Source organism: Poecilia formosa, unplaced genomic scaffold (genome assembly GCF_000485575.1).
Source record: "Poecilia formosa unplaced genomic scaffold, Poecilia_formosa-5.1.2 Scaffold535, whole genome shotgun sequence".
Classification (NCBI taxonomy): domain Eukaryota; kingdom Metazoa; phylum Chordata; class Actinopteri; order Cyprinodontiformes; family Poeciliidae; genus Poecilia; species Poecilia formosa.
This window is the reverse complement of record NW_006800474.1, coordinates 47,684-59,082: the sequence shown is the minus strand read 5'-3', so window position 1 is coordinate 59,082 and position 11,399 is coordinate 47,684. Positions and strand designations below refer to the sequence as shown.

The following is an 11,399-nucleotide window of genomic DNA, read 5'->3' as shown; positions in this document are numbered from 1 at the left end:
CTAACAATGTTGTTTTTGGGGGGTTTTCATAAAACACTCGTGCAGGATTTTTGTGGGCAAGCAGTGAACAACTGTGAGAAGTTTGGCATCCTGTGTCTTTGTTTTATTGTATCACAGCTAAAATGTATCCACGGTTACCAATGAAGAAAACTGAACCTGAAAGTTTCAAATTAAAATTTACGACATCTTTGTCTTTGTGACGTGTTCAGATTAAAACTGGAGAATCTAAGAGACAAAGAGATGGGCCAGGAGATCGAGGAAGAAGAGGAATTGCACTGCAGGATTGAGAAAGATCCGCAAGTCTGTCAGTCCCATCTTATTACAAACCGAGCGCTCTTGGAGGAAGAGGAAGTCATCATAGAAGAATATGACAGTGACTGATTCAAATGCCACTGGCACTCATTTGTTGCATTTTACTGTAAGAATATTTCTTTGTCTCTTTCATTCCCACATCTGATTTGAACTTTGATTCAGTCGTAACATAATTTTTTTTTTTTCTGTTGTAGACTGACTCAGGTGGTCGAGATTACTCTCCAGTGTTGGCCAAGCTTGAATACTTCGATAGCCAGAGTTGTACAGATTCTGTGATTGCAAAGCAAACTGAAATTTTAACTACCACTGTGCTGTAAAAATAGTGAGTTGTTGCTGCTGCACACACTTTGCATTTTAGTCAGATTTGGCTACTTTGCGTCCAAATAACATTTTTAGGCCATTGTGGATGAGATACAACTTTGCAAAATTGCTCAGCTTCATTCTGTTCAAGAAGAAAACAACCAAAAGGGCTTTTTCCTTATGTTCTGTTATGTGAAGGATGATGATTGGAAAAGGTTGCAATTTCTTTTTACTGTTGATGTGAAAAAAATTTACTGGTCCTTTCAGCCTTTATAAACATTTTATTGTTTTTGTGACAGTAAAATTATTTTTAAAAAATTGCATAGTTTTATAAAAACAAAACTGCAATTGGTAAATTTTCATAATGGGAAATCGAAGATTAATTCTGGTGTAGAAAGAGATTTTTAAGTTTCAAAATGTCTTCAGAAATGGTATTGACAAGCAAATAGCCTCTCAACTTTATAGACGTTGTTTTGTAGTTCTGTTATTTGCAGTACAGTAACAGGATGGAAAGTAATTATTGTTCTAAAATTTTTGTTCTCAATATCTAAGTAACATTCATGGGTTACATTTATATTCTGTATAAAAAGGTCTTGGTATATTTATGTTTTCTGATTTGGCTTGTATTCATCACTTGCACAGGAATAAGACCATTTCAGATGTTTTGAAATGATTTTCCATTGACATAAATGAAGATGTTTTGTTTGTAGTTTTTTTTCCCCCAGAGATATTTTAGTAATTAGTATACAAATAAAGTTGAGACCAAATATGACCAGTTTTTATTTGCAGCTGTGTTTTTAGACTCTGTTCCACATCACTAGCAAGATAAATCACAGTTTTTGTTCACATTTGAACTTCTGCACTGAAAGCAAGTTTCTAAAAGGGTTAGTAAAGTTATAGAAAACCAATAGACCCAACAAGCATGATATGCATGCTGCTGATTCTGTGAATCTGTGATTCTGTGAATCATTAGCTGAAATATTCAAAATTGCCAAGTTCAATTAGTGAGGTCACTAATTACAGTGGGGGGAAAAGTTCTCCCACTTAAAAAAAATGAGAGGCCTGTATTTGACATCAAAGGTAGACCTCGACTATGAGAGACAAAATGAGAAAACATATCTAGGAAATCACTTTTATTTTAAGAACTGCAAATTACGGTAGAATATAAGTATTTGGTCAATAACAAGCAGGATTTCTCGTTCTCACATACCTGTAACTTCTCCTTTAAGAGGCTCCTCTGTCCTCCACTCATTACCTGTATTAATGGCACCTGTTTGAACTTATCAGTATAAAAGACGCATGTCCACAACCTCAAACAGTCACACTCCAAACTCCACTATGGTGAAGACCAGAGAGCTGTGCAAGAACACCAGAAATAAAATTGTAGACCTGCAGCAGGCTGGGAAGACTGAATCTGCAATAGGCAAGCAGCTTGGTGTGAAAAGAACTGTGGAAGCAATAATTAAAAAAAATGGAAGACATACAAGACCACTGATCTCCCTCAGTTAGGGGCTCCACACAAGATCTCACCCTGTGGGGTCAAAATGATCACATGAACGGTGAGCAAAAATCCCAGAACCTCACGGAGGAATCTAGTAAATGACTTGCAGAAAGCTGTCACTGGCACAACAAAGGCTACTGTCAGTAACACACTGTGCTGCCAGGGTCTCACATCCTGAAGTGCCACACGTGTTCCTCTGCTTAAGCCAGTACTTATCTTGGCCCGTCTGAAGTTTGCTAGAGAGCATTTGGATGTTCCAGAAGAGTATTGGGAGAATGTCATATGGTCAGATGGAACCAAAGTCAAACAGTTTGGTACAAACACAACTTGTCGTGTTTGGAGGAGAGTGCATGGTGAGTTGCATCCAAACGATACTATACCTACAAGTGAAGCATGGGGGCGCAGCATCATACTTTGGGGCTGTTTCTGCTAAAGGAACAGGACAACTGATCCTTGTACATGAAAGAATGAATGAGGCAATGTATTGTGAGAGTTTGAGTGCAAACCTCTTTCCATCAGCAAGAGCATTGAAGATGAAACATGTCTGGGTCTTTTAAGGTAAGGTAAGGTAATTTTAGTTATATAGCACATTTTCAGCAACAAGGCAATCCAAAGTGCTTTACATGAGTTAAAAGGAAATACAAACAAAATAACAAACCAAAGGAAAGAAAAAGAAGAAAAAGAATCTAATGTTGATTTAAAGTATGTAAACTAAGTGCTCCTGTTCAGGGTTGCCAAGTATCCAATTCCATTTCTAAATAGTGAGTACTCTACAGTTTCTGATAACATAAGCTAAAGAGTGACTGATCTAATTCCTTTTCTGGGTTAAAGTGAGTACTCCACAATTCTAAGTTTGTTCTAAATCCATTTCTGGGTTGAAAGTAATAGTAACTAAGCAGTGACTGTTCCTGTTAAGTATTTCTGGATTCCAAGTTCGTAGTTATTCTAATTCTAATTCTGATTCCATTTCTGGGCTGTATAATGTTGATGTAAATAGTGCGTACTCCACAATTTCTGATATTACTAATAAACTAAAATAATCCTTTTCTGGGTTAAATAGGGAGTACTCCACCGTTTCTAAAACAAAATAGAGGAAAGGACACATTATCTTTAGCCGCATTGATTACTGCAACAGCGTCTTCACAGGTCTGACTAATTAATCAATCAAACAGCTGCAGCTGATCCAGAAGCTGCTGCTGATGTTCTCACTAAAACCAGGAAGATGGAGCACATAGCACCAGTGTTAAGGTCCCTACACTGGCTCCTTGTAGCTCAAAGAATAGATTTTAAAATACTGTTGTTAGTTTATAAATCACTGAACGGTTTAACACCACAATACCTTAAAGATCTGTTATTGCTGTACCAACCGTCTAGACCCTTCAGATCTTCTGGTTCTGGTTCTGCTCTGCATCCCCAGAACCAGAACCAAACGAGGAGAAGCAGCATTCAGTTTCTATGCATTTGGAACAAACTTCCAGAAAACTGTAAAACAGCTGAAACACTGGTGCGTTTAAATGTCAACTTAAAACCCACCTGTTTAGAGTTTCTTATGGCTAAATTAGCAACTCTAAACATGCTCTCTAAGTAGGGTTAGAGAGCATGACAGCAAAATGTCTTTAATGTCTTCGATGTTTTTAATGTTTTTATCGATGTTTTTAATGTTTTTATCTTTACTTTTTATCTATTTATGTAAAAGTGGCGAGTGATTGAGGGTCATTGCGCGCACAGAAAAACCCTGTAAATTCTAGACTCTAACAGGTAAAAATAGTGCACAAAAATCCATGTAGGACGGCGAAGTCCTAGTGCAAAAATTTGCGTGACAGGTGGACGGAGCCTGGTGCTGCAAGGTTGGAGACCTTGTCCTGTTAGGCTATGGGGCCTGGATAATACCCGTGTTAAATGGACGGTGGAGTCCAGCAACGACAGGCGCTTAAATTCCGTAACAAAAGTATGTTTTTATCTTTTTTTAAAATCTTTTTCTTTTTTTTCTTTTTCCAAAATCTCTTTCTCTTTCTTACTGTTTATTCAGTGTCACATGCTGTTTTTATTTTGTTTTTTAATTATGTAAAGCACCTTGAAATGCCTTCTTGCTGAAATGTGCTATACAAATAAAATTTGATTGATTGATTGATTGGGGCAGATGGCAACATTCAGACAAAACAAAGGGCAAAACAAAGACACAAGTGAAGGCAGTGACGTCAAAGGGCCATGGAACCACGTTGCTCAGCCTCCTGGCAAAGTCCGATAAAGGTGTTGTTATCCAGGAATATCCTTGGGAGCTTTCCGCTTCGTAACTCCATAGATACAGGAGGAGGTGAGGAGGGAAGAGCATTGTGTTTACATATCTTCAAGGAGATTAGAAATATGCAGCCCTTCCAAGGCCACATGGGGAAAGCCAATTCAGATACAGAATGTCTTAGGTCGGGAAGATTATAAATTTCAATCTTCCCTAAAGTCTCTCTGATAATCTCAGTTCCCAATCATCCAAATTAGTTTGGTCGTTCCGAAACTAGCAACTTCTCCAAGATTGATTCTAACTCGTTAGTGAGTTTTAGAGTCCTTGTCTCTGTCCACACCAACAGTCCGAATGTTCGCTAGTTCGGCCAAGTTCGTCACAAATTTGTTGATAAGCCAGGTATCCATAAGCTACAAACATCAGAAATCCTGTTATCATGAATAAATCCAGGGTGAATCCCGTCGGGTTTGTCCCCACAAGAGGGCTCTCTTGTGCCCAGACTTCTAGTCAAAAATTTGATCAATTGCATTGAGAGATCGGTTGACCAGATCCATAATTTGTAGACTTGGATGATGTGCAAAGAAAGGCTCCAAAAATATAGAAAAAGACAGAAGAAAAACAGAGCAAGCAGAGCAGGCATGGGTAGGGAAGGAGCAGAGGAAAAAAAGCGTCCGCCTTGATCGAGAGCAAGAGAGAAAAAAGCTTGACAATGATCCCAAGCACACCACCAGGGAGTGATGTTACGTCCACCAAGCTTGTTTTGTGGGGTAACATTAAAGGAGACCACACAAGGATTTTCTGACTTTGAGAATGAATTCATTAAATTATACTAAAGAAATAAAACCTGAAAAAGGAATGCCTGAAATGAGAAACTAAAATAGATTAATACAAAACCCATAACAAAAATAATGAAAAGCCCAAACAAACCTAACAAAACCCAGCTATAAGATACAAACCAAACCATATAGGGTTCTGAGGAGGGAGAGGGAAAAGCCTGCATGCATTGCAGCTATAAAGCAGCAGAGCAGCAATCAGGGCAAAACACTACACCTACAGCCTGCCTGTCTCCAGAACCCTTCGAGGAAAAAGGGCAGAGACCCAACAGTAAGAACAATTTCAAGCTGGCTTTATACATGATGTCATAGGACAATCACACATATCAGTAGCTGCATAAAGGTGAGCCACGTAAATGTTGAGCGCTTTGATTCTGATGGAGAACATCACCAATGGAAGGATTCAGAGGGAGCCATTGATCAGAGATCATATTGATTCCAGCACAGAGATGCGCAGCGCAGCAGCTTGCTCTTCATGCAGGGCTGGCCCAAGGTAATATGGGGCCTTAGACAGAATCATGACTTAGGCTCCATGATCCCCTCCTACTAAGAACCTCAGCATCACTAACAGTGATTAAATAGGGATTTACTGAAGTCTGTGACAGGGAGTCCAGATTAATTGGCTGAGCTTAAACTCAACCACTGATTATCGGTTATTGTTTGCTGTGATGTATTTGTGCAGCTCAAACACAAAGATTACGCCATATTGTAGCCATGGTAACACAACAATCAAACTATAAAGAGCCTCTCCATAGGTCTCTGCGCGGCCCTGTTTGTGTGTTTCGATCGGTTATGTCCATGAACCGAATTGTTATACTTCAGACTTTTTATCGGCTCATGGTCTCTCAGGTTTTGAAAATCGGCCAACAATTCTAAAATCGTGCCATGTGAACCAGTCTTAAAAACTCACAAGGTCCACTCCTCTCATCTCGTCTTGACCACTGTCCTATTGCTCTCTGACTCTGGTCACTACGGTAATGTTTAAACATCCTTATAGAATAAAATACAGATATGCTGCAAAAACAAACATTTTATTTTCATTAAAATTTCAACTCACAATAACGACAAATTATTGGGAGCGTGAGCTTGTTTCTCTTCAACAAGACGCTCCCATCTGGGAGTGATGGGAGACAATGACACTTGAAGTGTTGCTTATGCACAGAGTGCTTGGTCTCTAAGTTGCTAGGCTTCTTTGCCTCTTTAGCGAATATGAGAATCACCTACCAGGTTAAATCCATTCTCCTGTCTCTTCACTGGGCCTTTATCCCTTCGCAAAGACATCTGTTTCTTACTCATTTTGCTCCTTTGTGGGCTCAATGTTGGTGCGCAAGACATAACTGAGGGAATCCGGTTAACGGGTTTTCAAATAAAAGATCCTTCAGACTCAGATAATACATAAAATGGAAATATTTAATTATTTCTTGTGCGGCCCGGTACCAATTGGTCCGCGGCCCAGGGCTTAGGGATGACTGGATAACTCAACTGGACAAGAACTGGATGGAAATGAAATATGGGTCACAAAAGGAGTCTGAAGGGACGAAGGTTGCTAACGTGTTGCTAGCTGGCGGTAAGTTTGCTTCCAAATGCTAATTATCTTCATTTAATTATAAATAGTGCAGTATACATATAAACAAACTTACTTTCTTTTCAGAAATATTTTATCAATTAGTTTTTATCAAATATTTTTCTTCATTGTGATTTTTATGATTATTACTATAACAATCATTCAACTTCATGTTATAACTGCATGGAGGCTCTGTTTGTTGCGACTTAATATAGTTTTCTTCATAAACTGGTTTTAATTAAGCTAAGTATGCCAAAGACACTTTGATATTGTGAGGCTGTTGTTATATCTCGTTCATCATTGTTTTTATCTTCAACGTATTTTTGCAGTCCAAGCAAATGAAGATGAAAGAGGAAGCCAGGGATCAGGTATTAGAAAACCTAAAGACTTTCCTGTCTCAGAAGAAGCTCTGACTCCACCAGAACAACAACCTGTTCTGAGGATGGACTTGCCCCCTAACCCACCACCAGCCGCCCTCACCACCCTGCAAGGATCAGCTTGTTCAGATCATGGATGAAAAGATTTTAAGGTAGTTTGTCTCCCTTAAGTCCACACTTAAAACAGCTTCATAGTTAATGCCATCATAAACTGATTCTATGATATTGCTGACTATTTTTTCCAACTTCCAACATAAACAGGCAAAGAAAACATCCAGAAATGTTTTTCCACCCCAGGCTTCTGGTCCCAATCATCATCAGTTCTGATGATGTCACATTCATAGCGAGCCCACAACATCCTAAAATTGTCTTACTTTTTTCTTTGCTGTTTTTCTGTACTCTTTAAAGTACAAATGCTTTCTCTGTTTAATTGCTCTATTGTTCTTTTTTGTAGGTTTCTGTAAAGTGTAGTGAATGAGAATATTCTGCTGATCCTCACTGTTCTTAGGAAGGAGAAATGTCAGCTTGTCTGCAGTAATACTGGAATACTGTGACATTGTATTAAAACAATACTCCTTGGTGAAACATTTTTCACATTTCCTCTAAAGTACTGTTAGGTAAATTGTATTATTGTTATCAAATGTTGTTATGGCTTTATAATATTCTTGCTTTATGTACACTTATTTGTTTAGTTATATCTTTTAAGAAATGTTCTTGTATTGTTAATCACTCTGATTTCCTTCCTCAGAGGGCCTCTCTGAAGAAGAGCAGTGACAGCAGCTCTTCACAGATCGTCCTGCTTTTGAACTGTTAGATAGCCGTAAAACCGTTGCTGTGAAGACGTACAACTTGCTCTGTTTGACCCTGTGTCAGGAACTGGATAATCCACATTCAGATAGATTGTGTTGTTAGTTAGTGATAATCATTGGCGCTGTAACTGTGTGAAGTGTTTTCCCCCTCCCTTTAGAGTTACAACGCTCTCTGTGATTAGGGATCCTAAAGACAATAAAAAGAGAGGGGCAGGCAAATGTGGTTTCAGAGAAGTAGGAGATTTGTAACTGAAAACACATCTCTGTCTGTTCTCCTTGTGAGTATTCAGAATCTAACTTTCTCTTGTCTTTCCTGTGTTAGTTAATCTGTGTTAATAGGTGTCAACTCTGACATGTACCTATTGTTTTATTTTGCTAATTTTCACAATAACATTTTTTATATATTGTTGGTAAACTTTTAATATATTGACAATTTGTACAATTCTGTAATAGTATATAGTAATAGTAATATACTCTTGAAAAATGTGAATACATTGAATACACAATGTAATTTTTTCAGCTATAAAGTATGTTGTAATTGATCCTTCTGTGTTTTGGTAGCCTGATATGTTTGCAGTACTGTAATGTGTATGAAGCATATTATTTACAAAGTGGCAAAGAAAAATAATAAGAGACATTGATAAGTAACTGAGAAGTGTACTTCATTAGCAGTAAAACACAAGTGTAATTGGAGTACACTGTGATCACACTACTAATATATAAAATATGTAATGCTTATATACTGAAAATACATTCTAAATATTTTTAAATGTAATTCAATCACAAAAATAGTACACTTAAGATATACTAATCAAACATGTTTATATTACATAAAAAGCAATATACTTAAAGCATACAAAATATGACTCTAGTTGTTCCATAAAAGCATGTGATAGTACGCTTAGTACACTTTAAATTGTGATTTTCTACAATTTAATCACTATTAAAATACATTAAGCACAAAATTAGTTGTTCCAAAATATCATACTTCAAGTACACTGATGATTAGTCCGGCTTCAAGTATGCTCAAATTTAACATACTTAGTATATTTATTTTTCTCCATAAATTTTGACTAATTTATTCGGGAAGCATCATTCACAAGATTCAAGCACTTACTTAAAAGACACAAAATTTATGTCTTTTGATTTAGTATGTTCTGTATGTGTGTATGTATATATATAATACAATTATTTTAGGGTTTATAAAGATATAGGATAAATTGAGTTTCTGGATTACACCTCTGCCCAGTTGATGGGCAGAGGTGTAATCTCTGCCCATCAACTGGCTTAAACTGCCATCAACTGGCAGTTTAAGCCTGTAAACTGCCAGTAAACATCATAAAAGGAGGAGGAAGAGAAGAACCGTTTCAAATCAAGATCTAGAGATGCTTTTTATACAGAGGTATGAGCTGAAAAAAGCCATTTTTAATCCAAAACAGTCAATACCAGGAAAAGATGGCGTTTGTTTTCTAATTCTTAAACATTTAAATTGTATATCTCTTACTGCTACTTTAAAACTTTTGAATCCGATTTGGGAGATAGGGATTATTCCTGCAGCATGGAAGCAGTCAGTTATAATTACTGTGTTGAAGCCTGGTAAAAATGCAACAGACCCTTCAAATTATGGATTAATAGCTCTTACATCTCAATTAGGGAAAATAATGTAGAGAATTGTAACAGAGAGACTATCATATTTTCTTGGAAGTAAAAATTTATTCTGTCCTTTTCAAAGCAGTTTTTGTAAAGGGAGAAATAGATACTAGTATAGGGGAATCTTTATTTGCAGATGAAGGGGTTCTGTGGGTGTGGGGACAGAATCTTATGTATTTGCAGAAAAAGATGCAGGATGCCATTATGAAAGTGGAAGTTTGGGCAAACAAATGGGGATTTAGAATGTCAGTAGCAAAGATCCAAGTTATCGGTTTTTATTGAAGACCTAGGGAAGTTCATTTGAATCTTTACAATCAAAAGCTTGAACAACTTAATACAGTGAGGTTTTTAGGTGTCATCTTTGATGAAAACTTAACTTGGAAACGGCACAAAGAATCAGTTCAAAATAAATGTAAAAAAGTTAATTTGTTGAGATGTCTCTCTGGTCAGGAATGGGGCGCTTCAAGAAGTGTTCAAGGAGTTCATCAGGCTCTCATGAGATCTTTGGATTATGGTTGTATAGCATGTATGGCTTCTTCTGGCAGTCGTTTGAGACTGTCAGAACAAACACAAGGATTAAGAATATGTTGTAGAGCTTTCAGATCATCTCCTTTAGCTGCTTTACAAGTTGAGACTGGTGAGCTTCCTTTAAGACTAAAAATATTGAAAATAATGTATGTCTGTATTGGTTAAACCTACAGGAACATAATTATGGTCATCCAACAAAGGCTGTGCTGCAGGACTATTGGGAACATCATAAATATAACTATAATAGCTTTGGATGGATTGGTGACATAAAAGCTCAAAATTTAAGTTTGACTCAGTTCCAGTATAGTTTTACGGTTCCACAGTCACCAATTCCACCATGGTTATTTATCACACCAGTGATAAATTTGCAATTGGGAACATTTCTTTAAAAGGGAAAGACTCCAGAATGGGTTAGGGCTAAAAATTATTCTTAAAGATTTAAAGATAACATAGTTATATACACAGATGGGTCTAAAGTTCCAAATAGTGACAGAACAGGGGCAGCTGTGAATATCCCACACCATAAACTCAACCCTATAACGCCAAAAATCAGTCAATTGTCTTTTTTATTGTACTTCATGTATTTTACATCACGTCAAGCAATGTACAGTCATATAAACTAATGACATGTTTGCATGTTCATAATTTGGTACATTTATAGCTTAAAAATAGATATGCAACTTGCACCTTTTGCTTATTTTCATTGAAAACTGACCAATTCAAAGATAAAATAAACACTCTGTTTTTTGTGCCTGTGTGTTTTTTTTAGATGGCAAAGACATACACTGTTGAAGTTATTCTGAATATGATTATGGATGGGAATTCAAGTGACATCGAGCAGCTAGGGGAGGATGAGGATGAGGAATGGACTCCTGCAAGGATTGAGGAACACCTAGATAGCGGAGATGATGAAGAGGAGGAAAACCTTTCTTTGCATACCACCTGAAGAATGTCACGCTGTTGACAAAATCATGGTGCCTTTCAAAGGAAAATCACATCTACGGTGCTACATGCCAGGAAAACCTCACAAGTGGGGGTTCAAGATGTGGGGACGTGGTGTGCAAAGTGGCTATATATATGACTTTGATGTGTGCCAAAGGGGAGGAAATCTTGACCAAGAGAAATCTGATGTTGGTGCTACAGGAGATGTTGTCCTGAAAATGACCTCAACCCTTCCAGCAAGAAAGAATCACAAAGTTTTTGCTGACAATTTCTTTACGTCAGTTCCATTGGTAGAGCACTTGAAACAAAGAGGAATCTACTACATAGGCACAGTCCGAATGAACAGG

The 11,399-nt window shown here is 37.3% G+C and overlaps 1 long non-coding RNA gene across 1 annotated transcript; it reads left to right on the top strand.

Moving 5' to 3' along the window:
• Positions 1 to 106: 106 nt before the first annotated feature.
• Positions 107 to 1,384, top strand: LOC103129313 (uncharacterized). The gene is made up of 2 exons (XR_475059.2): positions 107 to 418; positions 507 to 1,384. It is a non-coding gene; the product is annotated as an uncharacterized LOC103129313 (long non-coding RNA).
• The last annotated feature ends 10,015 nt before the right edge of the window (positions 1,385 to 11,399 follow it).